The 15,883-nt window shown below is 42.1% G+C and overlaps 1 pseudogene; it reads right to left on the bottom strand.

The window, feature by feature from the left end:
- Positions 1–1,885: 1,885 nt before the first annotated feature.
- Positions 1,886–15,883, bottom strand: LOC146556672 (nectin-2-like; annotated as a pseudogene).

The following is a 15,883-nucleotide window of genomic DNA, read 5'->3' as shown; positions in this document are numbered from 1 at the left end:
GATGTACGCCAAGGAACCGGAAGCTGCTCACTCTCTCCACAGCAGCGCCGTTGATGGTGATGGGGGTGTGTACTTCTCTGCACCTCCGGAAGTCCACTATCAACTCCTTTGTCTTTGCGACGTTGAGGGTGAGATGGTTGTCTTGACACCAGTGGGTCAGGGCGCTGACCTCCTCCCTGTAAGCCGTCTCATCACCGTTGGTGATAAGACCCACCACTGTAGTGTCGTCCGCAAACTTCACAATGACATTGGAGTTGTTAGTGGCTGTGCAGTCGTAGGTGTAGAGTGAGTATAGGAGAGGGCTCAGTACACACCCCTGTGGAGCACCAGTGTTCAGTGTGACGGGGGATGAGGTGATGCTGCCCAGTCTGACCACTTGGCGTCTGTCAGACAGGAAGCTAAGGATCCAGCTGCAGAGGGAGCTGCTCAGTCCTAGATCCTGCAGTTTCCTGTCCAGCTTCGAGGGAACGATGGTATTGAATGCTGAGCTGTAATCTACAAACAGCATTCTCACATACGTGTCTCTCTTCTCCAGGTGTGACAGGGCAGTGTGTAGTGTCAGGGCTATGGCATCATCAGTGGACCTGTTGTGGCGGTATGCGAACTGTAGAGGGTCCAGTGAGTCGGGTAGTGCAGAGCAGATGAAGTCCCTGACCAGCTTCTCGAAGCACTTGCTCACGATGGGGGTCAGGGCTACAGGTCGCCAGTCGTTCAGTGAGGAGATGGTGGAGGATTTGGGTACAGGGACGATGGTGGCCATTTTGAAGCAGGCAGGGACTACAGACAGAGAGAGGGAAAGGTTGAAGATGTGTGTGAACACTCCAGCCAGCTGAGCCGCGCATGACTTGATGATGTGTCCGGGAATCCCGTCCGGACCAGTAGCTTTGCGTGCGTTCACCTTCCTGAAGCACTTCCGCACATCCTCCTCAGACACAGTGTGCGCACTGACGTCATCCGCGGTGCGCACACTGTCCGGTCTCATGGTGTTCGCTGTGTCGAATCTAGCGTAGAATACGTTTAGATCCTCACACAGAGAGGCCGTGGTCTGCGGTGTGCTGGTTTTCCCTCTAAAGTCTGTGATCGTGTTTAGTCCCTGCCACATACTCCGAGGGTTGTCAAACTGTTGCTCCACCCTGTCCCTGTACTTACGTTTGGCTGCTTTGATCGTCTTCCGGAGTTGGTAATGTGCGTGTTTGTAGTCCGATGTGTTCGCGGAGGCAAAGGCGGTGCTCCGTGCCGCCAGTGCCGCGCGAACATCTCCGTTAATCCAGGGTTTTTGATTTGGGAAGGATTTAACTGTTCTGGATGGGACGACATCTTCCACGCATTTCCTGATAAATCCGCAGACTGAGTCTGCGTACTCGTCAATGTCCCTAGCAGCCACGTGAAACATTTCCCAGTCCGCGTGATCAAAACAGTCCCGCAGCGCAGACTCCGATTGGTCCGTCCAACAGTGCACCGCCCTCCGGGTTGGAGCTTCCTGTTTCAGCTTCTGCCTGTAGGCGGGCAGGAGCAGGATGGAGCGGTGATCTGATTGGCCGAATGGGGTGCAGGGGAGGGCTTTCTACGCATCCCGGAAAGAGGTGTAGCAGTGGTCGAGTAGCCGGTCTCCACGAGTGTTGAAATGGATGTGTTGATGGAGTTTTGGTGAGACTTTCTTCAGGTTTCCCTTATTAAAGTCTCCGGCTGTGATAAACGCTGCCTCTGGGTGTGCGGTTTCCTCGCTGCTGATCGCGCTGTACATGTACTGTACTTGTACTTAGCTAAGCAGTGCACTTTGTTTTTACAGAATGTATCAACTTCTTAGAGTTTCTTTGACAACATCTGCAACTTCCAAACAACTTTCAGATTGCAAATGCCACACGTAGATTCCTCTCCATACTTTCTACCTGTTAAATTTATGAAGAAATAACCCAGAAACAGTCCAAACAGCTTTTGAGAAAATTGCTGAAAGAATTTGGAGCGCCTCAAAATAAAGACTGCATAAAAAATCAAACATATTTTTTCAAAATTTTTGAACTGAAGAGTTTTCAATTTGAATAACTGCATATGCTTTGACATCAGAGGAATAACATATAATTCTGCATATTAGTTACATGCAAATTAATGTTTGACGTACCTTTGAAGTTTATAAAAGTACCATACTGCATCCCCAACAACATTCAAGGAAAGCAAAACACCAAATAACGCCCAAGCAGCAGCGGATGCTGCTACAGAGACAAAATAATGAAGAATATTATTAACATTAACATATTATTCATTCTCATTTTTGCACTATTTAGTTTTATAATTCACATTTAGGTGATTCAGGCACTTTTCAAACAACATGTACGCAACACAAACCAAACATAGCAGACCACAAAGAACACAATTCACAGACCAGCTTGGTTGGAGCCAAATAAATGCCTCTGGTGCTTTTTGCCGGTGGTAATTGTGCTACTACTGTGAAAAACAAAGAAAGTGGGAAGGTGAAAGGTGTGTTGGAGTGAGAGAGAAGGTAAGGCAGAAGTGGGGGAGACAGTGGGTATTCATGTAGGTGAAGGGAACACATGTTGAAGTGTTTAGTAGGTACGGCGTTGAGAAGAGAATTGCAGAAGGACAGATGGTAGTAGACAGAAGCGGTCCTAGCCTGTTTGGTGCCCTTGGCGAACACTCCCCTTCCCCCCTCTTGTGGAGTCTTGCCTGGTGTAGTAGACCCCAGTCTGTCTCTGTCTCTGTCTCTCTCTGTCTCTGTCTCTCTCTCTCTCATATATAACAACTTTGTTGTACTGACAAGTTCTGAAGCATGAAAGTAAATGAGATAAGTTGATATGACTGTGAAATGAACCTATCACAAGCTGGGACCTGCTCTGAGTTTCAAATGGTGGAGCTGGCGTGACACAACCACTTCTTTAAGCTTAAAAGATCAAATAGCATATCAGAAAGACACAACGTCCTCAAAAGGTCAAATCTAAAAATCAGAAACAAATTCACTGCACAGCTAAATCTAAGCTGACCTCACCTGATGCCACATGCACATAGAGCTGACCATATTTTTTTCCATATCTGTTAGATGCTTCACACTGATAGAGGCCATTTAGATCAGAGGTCAGACTCAGCAGTTGTAGCTTTGCACCATCTGCTTTGACACCAGGCTGTGGCAAAAGCTGGCCAGATCTGGAAAAATATGAAAGAGCTTCAGTTATTAGCTTTTTGAGCTAACCATTTGCTTACGCACACCAAGACGATGTATTCTTTAATTTCAACCTACTTTGCATAGCCCAGGTAACTCACATGTTTACAGTCTTCTATATAGGTTCATAACTTAAGAGTATTAAATATGAAACAAATTCTTCAGTTAGACCTTTTCAAGTCTTTTCAACGCAGAAGAGCTCGCTCCCCAATCCTTCCCAGCTACACACCTCATAACATTAATAACTTTTTTGCATTTGGTTTCAATCCGGTCAATATGCTCGAATCACCATTCATTTCCTGCACGATCTTCTTCTTCTTCTTCTTCTACCATTTTAACGGCAGCTTGCATCCATAGATGTTGCATTACTGCTACCCCCTGGAGTTTACTTATATCACATCTAACTCTTTAAATCCTCTTAAATAATCCTGTATTTCTCAGAAACTGAAGAACCACTCCTTTCCCTTCTTGACATCCTAACCAATCAACCGCCTTTTCAAATTTCAATTCCCCCGTATTTCCCATTTCTACCCTCATCATTCTCCTATAGTTACCATATCTCCTGCACTTAATAAAAACATGTTCAACAGTTTCCATAACACCACACCAATTACATAACCCCTCAATTGTTTCCCCATCCTTAAAAGACCATTCAGGCAACAATGCCCTGATCTTATTCTACTCATATAACAATCTCCTCCTGCCTATTCATTCCTTTATTTCTTTTTACTTCTACTGTATTTTGTACCCAGTAAAATTGTCTCCCTCTAGTTTCATCATTCCATTTTCCATAACTTCTTACTTTCTTTCCAAACTATACACTTTCCTTCAGATTTAGATAATGGTATCTGAACATCTACGTCTACTCTTTTAATAACTTTAGCCATCTTATCCGCTCTTTCATTAACCATATCGCCTTTATAACTGGCATCAACGTTATTACTACACTTTTGCCCTGTTCACACACTCTGTGGTGAGCAAACGTAACTTCATACAGAATGTTGGCTTCTGTCACACACTCAAACGAGTCCTCGGAAATCTTCTTAATGTTCACTTCTGTGGGAGAAACTGAGAAAAGACAAAGAAACACACGTGTTAATCCTGAAGTTGGAAAATATTAAATCATATCACTATAATGTTTCAAATTTGCCTGAATCTTGTCAAAGCCACTGTTTTAGTTACTTTTCATTTAGTTTCAGGGAGCGATTCTTTCATATGCTTTCAAGGTTGTCACCAGATCACCCACAAACCTTTTCCTCATCTGCTATTCTCTGTGCACACCATGGATCTTATGACTGAGGGAGATGAATGAAGCCCAATGAAGTAATTTTGAAGCTTGATAAATTAATTTGAAACAGCCTTTACGTCTTGACGTGGTGTTTAGTCATGTTGGAAGTAGAAGGTCAAAAATGAATAAATAGATCCAGATTAGAAACATTCTAGTCTGCAAGATAGGCTGTGTTACTCAAATCATAGTTGAGTGGTGCTTCTATTTCACTACGCTTACCCTGGATTGTTGGATTACCTTGGACTGCATTCCTCTGAGAAATGACTGAATATCAAGAAATACTCTTACTGACACTTTAGCTCAGCTGAACAAAGCTTATCTGGGTTTTCTGGGTATGTTGACCTCAATGGGCATCGCTAATTCCACGCTGCTTTCAAGAATCCAAAAATAACTCCAACAGTAATGCTCTTTGCAGTTGAAACTGTTAAATTTATCTCATGTTTCTATTTAGTCGGTTTTGACAAAAAGGAGCTATTACAAGCACAATTCCCCAGACCACAAACAACTAAGTGTTTTGAACAACTTAATTCATGTATCAATATATAATGTATATATTGCACACAAGCATTGCAGATAATGTATTGTCACTTGTCAGCAAATGAAGGAGCACATCACCGCCTGGATTAAAGAGAAATAGTTTCATCCAGATTTTCTCCCTTACCAAATGTCTGTCATGCTAAACATGGAGGCTAAAACGGCTGCAACCACCAAGTACCTGCAGAGGGTCAGGCAAGTCCTGAGGAGTCAGCTGAATGGTAAGAACAAGATCCGGGCCATCAACACGTACGCCCTGCCCGTGATCAGGTACCCTGCTGGGGTAATAGGCTGGCCAAAGGAGGAGATAGAAGCCACTGACATAAAGACAAGAAAGCTCCTTACCATGCATGGAGGGTTTCACCCCAAGTCCAGCACCCTGAGGCTGTACGCTAAGCGGAAGGAAGGGGGCCGGGGACTGGTGAGTGTCAGCACCACAGTCCAGGATGAGACAACGAACATCCAAGAATACATTGGGAATTTGGCCCCAACTGACCGAGTGCTCAGTGAATACCTCAGGCAGCAGAAACCCAAGAAAGAGGAGGGAGACGAGGAACCATCATGGAAGGACAGGCCCCTGCACGGTATGTACCACCGGCAGATAGAGGAGGTGGCTGATATCCAGAAATCCTACCAGTGGCTGGACAAAGCTGGACTGAAAGACAGCACAGAGGCACTAATCATGGCAGCACAAGAACAAGCTCTGAGTACAAGATCCATAGAGGCTGGGGTCTATCACACCAGGCAAGACCCCACGTGCAGGCTGTGTAAAGATGCCCCAGAGACAATCCAGCACATAACAGCAGGGTGCAAGATGCTAGCAGGCAAGGCATACATGGAACGCCATAACCAAGTGGCCGGCATAGTGTACAGGAACATCTGTGCCGAGTATAACCTGGAAGTCCCGAGGTCAAAATGGGAGATGCCCCCAAGGGTGGTGGAGAATGACCGAGCTAAGATCCTGTGGGACTTCCAGATACAGACGGACAAAATGGTGGTGGCTAACCAACCGGACATAGTGGTGGTAGACAAACAGAAAAAGACGGCCGTAGTGATCGATGTAGCGGTTCCGAATGACAGCAATATCAGGAAGAAGGAACACGAGAAGCTGGAGAAATACCAAGGGCTCAGAGAAGAGCTCGAGAGGATGTGGAGGGTGAAGGTAACGGTGGTCCCCGTGGTAATCGGAGCACTAGGTGCGGTGACTCCCAAGCTAGGCGAGTGGCTCCAGCAGATCCCGGGAATAACATCGGAGATCTCTGTCCAGAAGAGCGCAGTCCTGGGAACAGCTAAGATACTGCGCAGGACCCTCAAGCTCCCAGGCCTCTGGTAGAGGACCCGAAGGATAAACCGCCCGCAGGGGCGTGCTGGGTGTTTTTTATTTATATATATATATATATATATATATTAGGGGTGCAACGATATTCGTATCGATATTGAACCGTTCGATACAGTGCTTTCGGTTCGGTACGCATATGTATCGAACAATACAACATTTGTAATTTATTTTATCAATTTTCCTTCTGACGATGCTGTCTGTGTTGAGCGCGCAGGAAAGACTGGGCAGATCTGGAAAAACATGAATGCATTTACCAGGAATTCCTCACATGTAATGTATAAGTAGTGAACTGGAGAGAGAGAAGCCAAGCACTGCTGAGTCACACTGGTGAATATGCATAATGAAATATTTAGTGTAAAAAGACTGTTTTGCAATGTGAAAAAAAATGTTTATGTCATTTGTAATGTCTGGACTTTAGCGTTGTTGTTTTGAAAGAACAGATTGCAGATACAAGTGGAGGAAATTAAGGGTGGCTGGCCTCTCCCTTAGATACGGCAAGGACATCAGCTATTTGGTAGAGGTTCAGAGTAGTGCTGCTACTCTGCTACACATCAAAAGGTGCCAGTTGAGGTGATTCAGGCATCTGACAAGGATGCCTCCAGGGCAAAGTGTTCCGGCTATGTCCCACTGGAAGGAGGCAAAATGTGGAACACGCTGGGGCGATAATATCTCTCAGCTGGTCGGGAACGCCTTGGCATTCCTCTTGACAAGCTAGAGGGAGGTTGCTGTGGTAAGGCAGGCTCAGCTTCTCTGTTTAGGCGGATGCCCCAGCAACACAGCCCCAGATAGGTGGAAGAAAATGGATGGATGGATGTTTCTTTTTCATGAATCAGCATTTCATTTAACTATGTCCTTATGTTCAATATGAACTGTGCACACATCATGGAAATAACCTACCCTGAAAAACAGGCAAGTCTGTATCACACCTGACCAAATAGTTATATATTTAGTGCCCACTGTTTTATACCCATAAATAAGTCCCATTTGATCATGTCTGAGTGAACGTGTTACCCTCATAGTTGAACGAGACATGACCGATTGGTTTTGATTTGAGAGTAATTAAATGAAACCATCTTTCAAAACTCTTTTTAGCTTTTGTCTGCTGAGCTAAACAAGCTTACACAACCCTCCAGGGTTCCTGGAGCACCAGGACAGCACAGGTACAAAGTACTGCCCAAAGGAGTAATCCACAAACCAAGTTCAATGCAGTCAGGCTTTCTTTTTATTAGCTGGTTTAACAAAACCTAAAACCCATGTTGGAGATGAAGGTTACCATAATAGTGTTCATCTACTTTCTCTGTCTGCTGGGCTTTATGCTTCAGACTTCATGTGTCCTCACATAAATTTGGTCATGTGACTCTTTTTCAACAGGAAATGATTCCCTACGCCACCTACTCCAATCAGCTGTTATCAGTTAATAATGAAAAATCTCAAAAGAACATAAAATACAACACTAATAATAAGACAATGTTATGAGTTTGACATAAGTCGCCACAGTGATTTACCCAAAAAGAAATACAGTTTCATGAAGTAGTTTACATTTTACACACAATTAACCTTCACTTGTGGCCCGTTTGTACCTAATTGTGTACAGGAAATCTACATATATATCTATATATACACACACAAATGGGGCCAATGGGGTGGTCGTGGCTCAAGAGTTGTCAGTTCATCTTGTAATCAGAAGGTTGCCAGTTCGAGCCCCGGCTCGGACAGTCTCGGTCGTTGTGTCCTTGGGCAAGACACTTCACCCGTTGTCTACTGGTGGTGGTCAGAGGGTCCGGTAGCGCCAGTGTCCGGCAGCCTCACCTCTGTCAGTGCGCCCCAGGGTGGCTGTGGCTACAATGTAGCTTGCCATCACCAGTGTGTGAATGTGTGTGTGAATGGGTGAAAGTCTGAATGTAGTGTAAAGCGCTTTGTGGTCCTTAGGGACTAAGTAAAGTGCTATACAAATACAGGCCATTTACAAATGAGAAATGAATCATGAATTTTGGTCTTAAAATCACGATAGGGAAACTCCTGAACAAAATGCACTTGAAGTAAAAAGGCAAAAACAACTAGAGTAAAACCTCGGGGGTGTTTCAAGCTTGACTAAATCTGTTCAGTAAAGCTAAAAAACATTACAGCAAGCATTACTGTCAGAGCCAGTAATGACTCTGACAGCCTGCAGTAATGACAGTTTTTGCCAGAGGGAATACAGTAAAATGTGAAACTGCTCACAGTAACTGCTAAAAACCAGAGGTGTGGACTCGAGTCACATGACTTGGACTCAAGTCATTAATTTTATGACTTTAGACTTGACTTGAAAAAATGTTCTAAGACTTGTGACTTGACTTGGACTTTTACACCAATGACCTGGGACTTGAATTGGACTTGAACCGGTTTACTTGAAAAGACTTGATATTTTACCCCAAATATAAAATCTAACATGCATATTATATAGAGATTGAAAATGTGACGTCATTCACGGGTAGAACCGCAAAGGATTCTGGGAACTCGTGGCAAGAGGTACTAGCGCACGCAGGCTTTCAATTGAAGTCAGTTATACAGCGATAAAAAGAAACACAAAAATGTCAAGAAGCTGTTGTATTATTAACTGCAATAGCCGGTCGCATGACAGCCACGGGAAGCCGACGGGTAAAGAGATCGGTTGTTATCGGATTACGTCGTTGAAGAGAAATTGTTCGAGCCATGTTTCCGAAGTGACAAAGACGCGACGGATGGCCTGGATTGCAGCCATTCAAAGATCAAATATAACGTCCCAGAACACCCCAGCTCACAGGTTACTCTGCTCCAAGCATTTACACGAAGGTCAGTGTTTTTTAGTAGTTAATACGTCATTTTTCTTAACATAATTGGTGATATAGGTTACAAGCAAGTCTGGCGCTGAACAGAAATTGTCGCGCTATGCTCCTTTATTTATTGTGCATAAATAGTGAATTGTCCTGACACAATATTGCGTTTCGCTTCTGTTATTATGGTACATTGACAAAAACATATACTTTTATTCACAGGGTAAAACAGTTGTTTTGTATCACTAATTGCCCAGTACGATTACAACATACAATATTATTGTCACTGCTACATTTCTGTGATGGGTACCAGAAATTATTTCCACTACTAATTAATTACCATTGAGCTCAAAGGTTATATTAATAAAAGGTTAATGAATGTGTATTTATGACGACGATTTGTGAGACTGGTAAACTTATGATACGTACGATGGTCTTTCGTTCTACACGGTGCATTTCAAGGTTCTGTACCCATCCGTCGGTAAACTGTACCTGGGCTTGTTGCAGTGACCGGAAGTTACTAAACTTCATGAGTGTGTGCACTCACTCCAAGAACCGTATGATTATAAATATGCATATAAATATGCTACGATGAGATAGCTGACTTCATCTAACTAGCAAATGTTGTCCAGGCTACGTTGGTGATGCAGTTTTTTTTAATGTGTATGATATTTTTGTCATGCGATTTTAAAGCCGGTCCTACAACCGCATCCAAGAATAACAAGCAGCTTATCTCAGAACCATCGGTGTAAATTATTCTAGGAGCTAAGTTTAATTGAGCTGCATTTTAAAGAGGTGCAATTTCACAATTTGTGTATATTTTCTACGTTCACTATTTTGTCATGTGTTGAGAAAAACACAGATTTAAAAATTACATGGTCTAATATTTACATTTAGCATATAACTGCAACATGCTTTTTTTCGTTTTTTTTTAAAGACTCGAAAGGACTTGAAATTCAAAATTTCAGACTTGTGACTTTACTTGGACTTTTACACCAGTGACTTGAGACTCGACTCTGACTTGCCTGACATTACTTGAGACTTGACTTGAGACTTGAGAATAAAGACTTGAGACTTGACTTGAGACTTGAGAATAAAGACTTGAGACTTACTTGAGACTTGCAAAACAATGACTTGGTCCCACCTCTGCTAAAAACTAAACAGCTTAAATAAATACCTTAAATGTTTGTTTTGTTGATTGTTATCTGAAGAACCAACCATGACTTATTATAGCATCTACTTGAGCTGAACGTCCATCCATAATCCCTCAATAGAATAGAATAGCTGTTTATTGTCAGTGTACATATGTATATAAATTGTGGTTGCACCAGGCCAAATATAAATAATAATTCAGCAGGAATAATCAACAGATAAGAGAGAATATATACAAAAAAAGAGGTATACAATACAAAGGCACATACTATGTGGGGGATAGTGTTCGTTTACAGTCTAAATAGCCCTGGGGAAGAAGCTGTTTGTGAGTCTGGATGTTTGGAACCTGATTAACCTGAGGCGCCGTCCAGAGCGCCTGTGATGGACTTTGTTCTCCTGAGACAGGAGGATCTGGCAAAGGCCTCCATGGGTGGCAGAGGGCAGCCAATGATTTTTTAGGTAGTGTTAATTCCCCCTTGTGCAGCCTACCACCCAGCCAGTAGGAGAGCATGCTCTCCACTGAGGAGAAATAGAAGACCAGCTTTAGCTACTGGTTCAAAGTTATTCTTCCTCAGGATATGGAACAAGTGCAGCTACTGCTTGACCTTCTTTACCAGGGCAATGGTGTTGTGGGTCCAGGTAAGGTTGGCAGAGATGTGGGTGCCCAGAAACCTGAAGCTGGAGACAAACTTGGATGGGGGCTGTCTGACTGATTGGGGCCAGGTGGTGATGGAACCTATGATCCAGGACCAGTTGGGAGGGGCATCTGAAGGTGATGATGAGATTATGGTGTTGAACGCTAGAGCATACTCACATAGCTCTTCCTGTTCTCTAGATGGCTTCGCGTTCTGTGAAGGGTGATGGTAAATTTGTGCTGTAAACTGTAAATTGGTGGGGGTCGAGACAGGGAGGAAGGAGGTTTGTGATGTTTGTGATGTGCTGAGACACTATCCACAAGAAACACTTCATGACCACAAGACATGAGGAGTATGATTCTGCAGTCACTGAGGCTGTCTGTTCCAGTCCTTTGGGGGATGGGAATGATGGTGGGGGCTTTCAGACAGATGGAGCTAGTGCCGTGATATGTTCACAAAGTTATAAGTTCAATTGACACTGGTTGGCTGTATTGCACACACCAATGAGAATTCACATCCACTCAAGTCAAGAAAACCCCCAAACTGTCATATCCAGGTCACATTTATCTAATTTCACTAAAATTTGATGAGTAATTCTTGTGAACACAGAAAAGTGCCCATAAAATGAGAGTTATGACCTTGACCCCAGTTTGAGTGAAGACCCATTATGTGATAATTTTGTGAATATTTCACTAAAATATGAGCAATATTCTAGGAGTAGAGACTGTTGTGAATTGTGAAAAGACAAACACATGGCAGATGCCTCATCATAGCATAACTTTCCATGTTAATGTATTTTTAACTACAGCTAAGGAGGAATATCTGGAAGACAAAAAGAACGAAACCTCAAAAACTTAGTAAAACATCTAAAAACAATAATACCCCAAACTTCTCTACTTGTAGATGTATATATTTACCTTAAATTATTTTTATTTTTTCAGAACCTACAGTTTAACCACAGTCTGTTCCTAAAGCGTGCATGTTCAGGAAACACCCATCAGCTAAAGTTTAAATGTTGCCTTCTTTAATTTTCCAAAGTTCACTCCCAACAACTTTATTATGTGTTATACTGTATATCACTAAATACAATACATCTTTTTGTTCCTCAGGGCTTTTTAAAAACAGGTTGCACAAGACAAACAAAAAGAAGCAAATTAAAGTTTCAGCTTAAATCATTATTCAAACTACTTTACCTGCTCCAGGTAAAGTTTGCGCTTGGGTTGGCTTCTGTCACACACTCAAATGAGTTCTCAGAAATTGCTCTAATGTTCACTTCTGTGGGAGGGACTGCATAAACAGAAAGAGAACAGTGTTAATTCTGAAATGAGGAAATACTAATGGTGTCAAAGTAATATTTCACATTTGCCGGAATCCTATCATGTAACACAAAACCATAAATTCTGGTTTCTTTTATTTAGTTTGAAGGAGTGATCCTATGCTACACATTGAAGGTTGCCAAGGGCTCACTTACAATCACCTTGTCTGAAAAAAGGATATTAAATTTTTTTTTTTTTATGGAAAGTTTTGAGGATATTAAATTTTGTGTTCTTCTCAGGGACTTCCACCAGATACATAACACCGGACAAAACCAGAGGAACCTGTGTTCAGTTTCAAAACAAGCCTCTGTTAGTTTTGCTTCATCCTCATTCCTCATGTGTACTGAATGGATCTTATGACTGTGGAGATCAGTGAAAATAATGGACTCATTGTCAGGCTTGACAAACAAGTTTTAGGCAGACTTTGTCACATGGTGTTTTGTCATGCTGGAAGTAGTAGACCAGAAACAAACAAAATAGGCATGGCTAAAAACAGACATCGTCAGCAGCTTTACTTTGCAGGATAGTGGTGTGCCCCTAAAATCATAAATGGTACCTCTGCTTTAAAACAACTGGATTGCTGAGCCATTTTCTGACTTTAGCTGCTGTAAGTTAATTCTGACCTGAACATATACATGCAACTGAAAAATTATTAAATGATGAATAAGTTGATACCTGCGCTCATGTGAACAAAAGTCATTTGAGGCAGCTGAAATATCTAGACAGTACAAATTGACTGGTAAAGAGTATTTGATACTGCCTTACGGGGCTTTTCCTGATTCAGTTCAACTTCTTTTTTTCAGTTCAATCTATGGCTGTTTATATCTGTATATCGTTTTAATATACATTTTTATGGTCAAATAAAAAAAAAATCTTTATTAAAAATGACACAAAAGACAAATAATAAACTCTATTAGCAGCTGATACTCACAGTAGATCTGTATGCTGAAGGGCAGGGTTTCTTCTTTAGACATGGCGTCACTGCTGATGACACACTGGACCTGGTGACCATTAATCTCGTAGGAACACCAAACAGACAGCTGACTGTGGTAGTTGTATCGTTGTCATACTGTGTGGAGTTTGTTGTCGTCCTCACTTTGTCTCCCAAAGCACCAGTGAGCCACCTCACCTCTGCAGGGGGTTTCGATCCAGCAGCCGTGCAGGTAGCAAATAAAACCTCTTCTTTGCCCAAAGTGGGAAGATTGTCCTTGATGTTTGTGAAAGGAGGCACTAGGAGAGTTACAGCACAGAAGTAGGTCAACATGCAAGCAGAATGGTAAAAGTAACTCTGTCTCTGCCTCACATACAAACGCCCAGAATTTTGGGAATATCTTGTACATACCAATCACTATTAGAAGTATCTCAGTCTTCTGATTTCCACTGGGAAACAAGGTGAAGATGCACGTGTAGCTGCCTTCATCCTTCAGGGCAACATTGGATAACTGGAGAGTTCCATTTTTGTTGTTAAAATTCCCGATATATTTAAATCGATCATCACCTCCATTGACAAACTGCACTCCCTCTCTGGGTAGGATAGTTAGGAAATTGTCATTGTGAGGTTTTTCTCTTGTCCTCCTCTGCCAGGTAATCTGTGTCAGGTCATCATCGGTACCAGTGACATGGCACGGCAGGATAGCAGTACCTCCTTGAACCACTGTCACACTTCCACCAATCACCTGAAGAGCTGGAAAGTGAAATACTATTAAAGATCAGGCCAAATAAAAGTAGAAAGGAAAAAAAGAGTCTCTAAGAAGACTAAACCAAATTTTTCTTTCTTTGTGTGTGCTTGATTTCTTCGCTAAATCTTGAACTTATGTTTGGTAGTTCTTTTTAGACAAATACAGCGTTTTCCTCCCATAATAAAAATTCTGCCTTCAACTAAAGGATAAATCCCTAGGATAGTGATAATGTTCTTACTATATGTATCATAGCATGTATATATGCCTGTATGTAGCCTTCCTGCTCCCTAACCAATAGGTCGACCTGAACAAAACTTTGCACAAACACTGTGGCACGGCCAGAAATTATTACCATCTATATGTTAAAAAGTCATTAAATCATTTGTTTTTCCATAAAGATTGTTTATTAGTTAGTCATTGTTAGTCATCTGTAACTTAACAGTGACAAAAATTGGTATACTTGATGGAATTATGTTCGAATCACCACTGATTACAAAGTAATGACAAATGAACTGCAGGCATGACAAAACCTCTCTGCAGGTTTGGTTTTTCTAATGTTTTTAACCATTTTCTTAGGTGTTTAATCTAATCGAGATTAATATTACTTTTGTTTATTAAATGATCAAAATAACAAGAACATACACTGAAATCTGTCAAGTAAGGTAACAACTCATGTCCTTAAATCAAGAACAGGATTTAAAATCCTCCTCCTCACATTAGTGATGTGCAATACCACTGATTTCCTTTCCGATCCGATACCAAGTAATATTCAGGGTGGTATCGACGATACTGATCCGATACCAATACTTTGTACAAAAACGTATTTTATTTATTGTATCTCAAATTATAGCGTCATAATGATTACAGGGCATCAGATTACTTGTTCTTATCACTTAATAATGCAGAGTTCATCATATAGAAATAAAAAACCTGATGTTGTGCCTATTTGAACACCTTGCCTGCCTGCAGCACTAAAGGACTCTGTGAGAGACGTCTGTCTCGCCCTAGCAGCACCTGTCCCTCTCCTCCTCTTCAGTTCGCCTCAACATATACTCCTCATATTCTGTGATATGATTTACTCTGAGGTGTTTGACAAGGTTAGTGATGTTGCCATATGTTACCATACATGCCAACCCTCCCGATTTTTCCGGGAGAATACCGAATTTCAGTGCCCTTCCTGAAAATCTCCGGAACCACCATTCTCCCGAATTTCTCCCGATTTTCCACCCGGACAACAAAATTGAAAAACCATATTGCAGAATTCATAGCGCGGCCCAGCCAATTCCAGTTTCCAACAATGGCGGCAGCTACTTAGTTTTAATATCACTCTTATTTCTCTTTCTGGGTCGCAAAAAACTTTTAACATATTTTCAGGTGAGAATGTAGCTGTGTAAACTTCAAATATCTGAGCCAAGTGACACATTGTTTTCAAACCCCCACGGTCTTTCACTACTCGGGTTAAACATGATATATAAGTCACTTTGATAACTTAAAAATGTTATTGTTTGTTTTTTTCAGTGTTTATTTGTTCGTGAGTAAATCGGTTTGGCTGAGATTAAAGTTATTAGATTAGATTAAATTAAATTTAACTTTATTAATCCCTCGGGAGGGTTCCTCCGGGGTTTTCACACAGCTGAATAAACGTCAAACAGAAAATGATTAAACAGAAGTGTGAGACGGTCGAGAGTTTACGTCAGCGCCCGGTTATATTCACCCTCCACTGAGGGAGCCTGTGGCATACTACCCGGCTTTCTTTAGACCGCGAAGGCCGGGTCCTCAGGTGGACGCAGCCTCTGAATTTGGACACCCCCGCTGTTTCCGGGCCGGCCAATAATAACGGTGATTTAACGTATTTTATCCGATAAATAAACCCTGTAAAATGTATTTATCACGCCGCCCCCTCACAGACCTTGTGAATGTCTCCCTAGTAGGCTATGGCCACAACACCTCACTCTTGGAGCACTTTTTTGCCACAT

Source organism: Mchenga conophoros, linkage group LG16 (genome assembly GCF_057382185.1).
Source record: "Mchenga conophoros isolate Kocher_MC1m ecotype Shallow Benthic linkage group LG16, M_conophoros_male_GT1.1, whole genome shotgun sequence".
Lineage (NCBI taxonomy): Eukaryota > Metazoa > Chordata > Actinopteri > Cichliformes > Cichlidae > Mchenga > Mchenga conophoros.
Note: the sequence above shows the minus strand (reverse complement) of the source record. Positions and strands in the feature narration are given on the sequence as shown.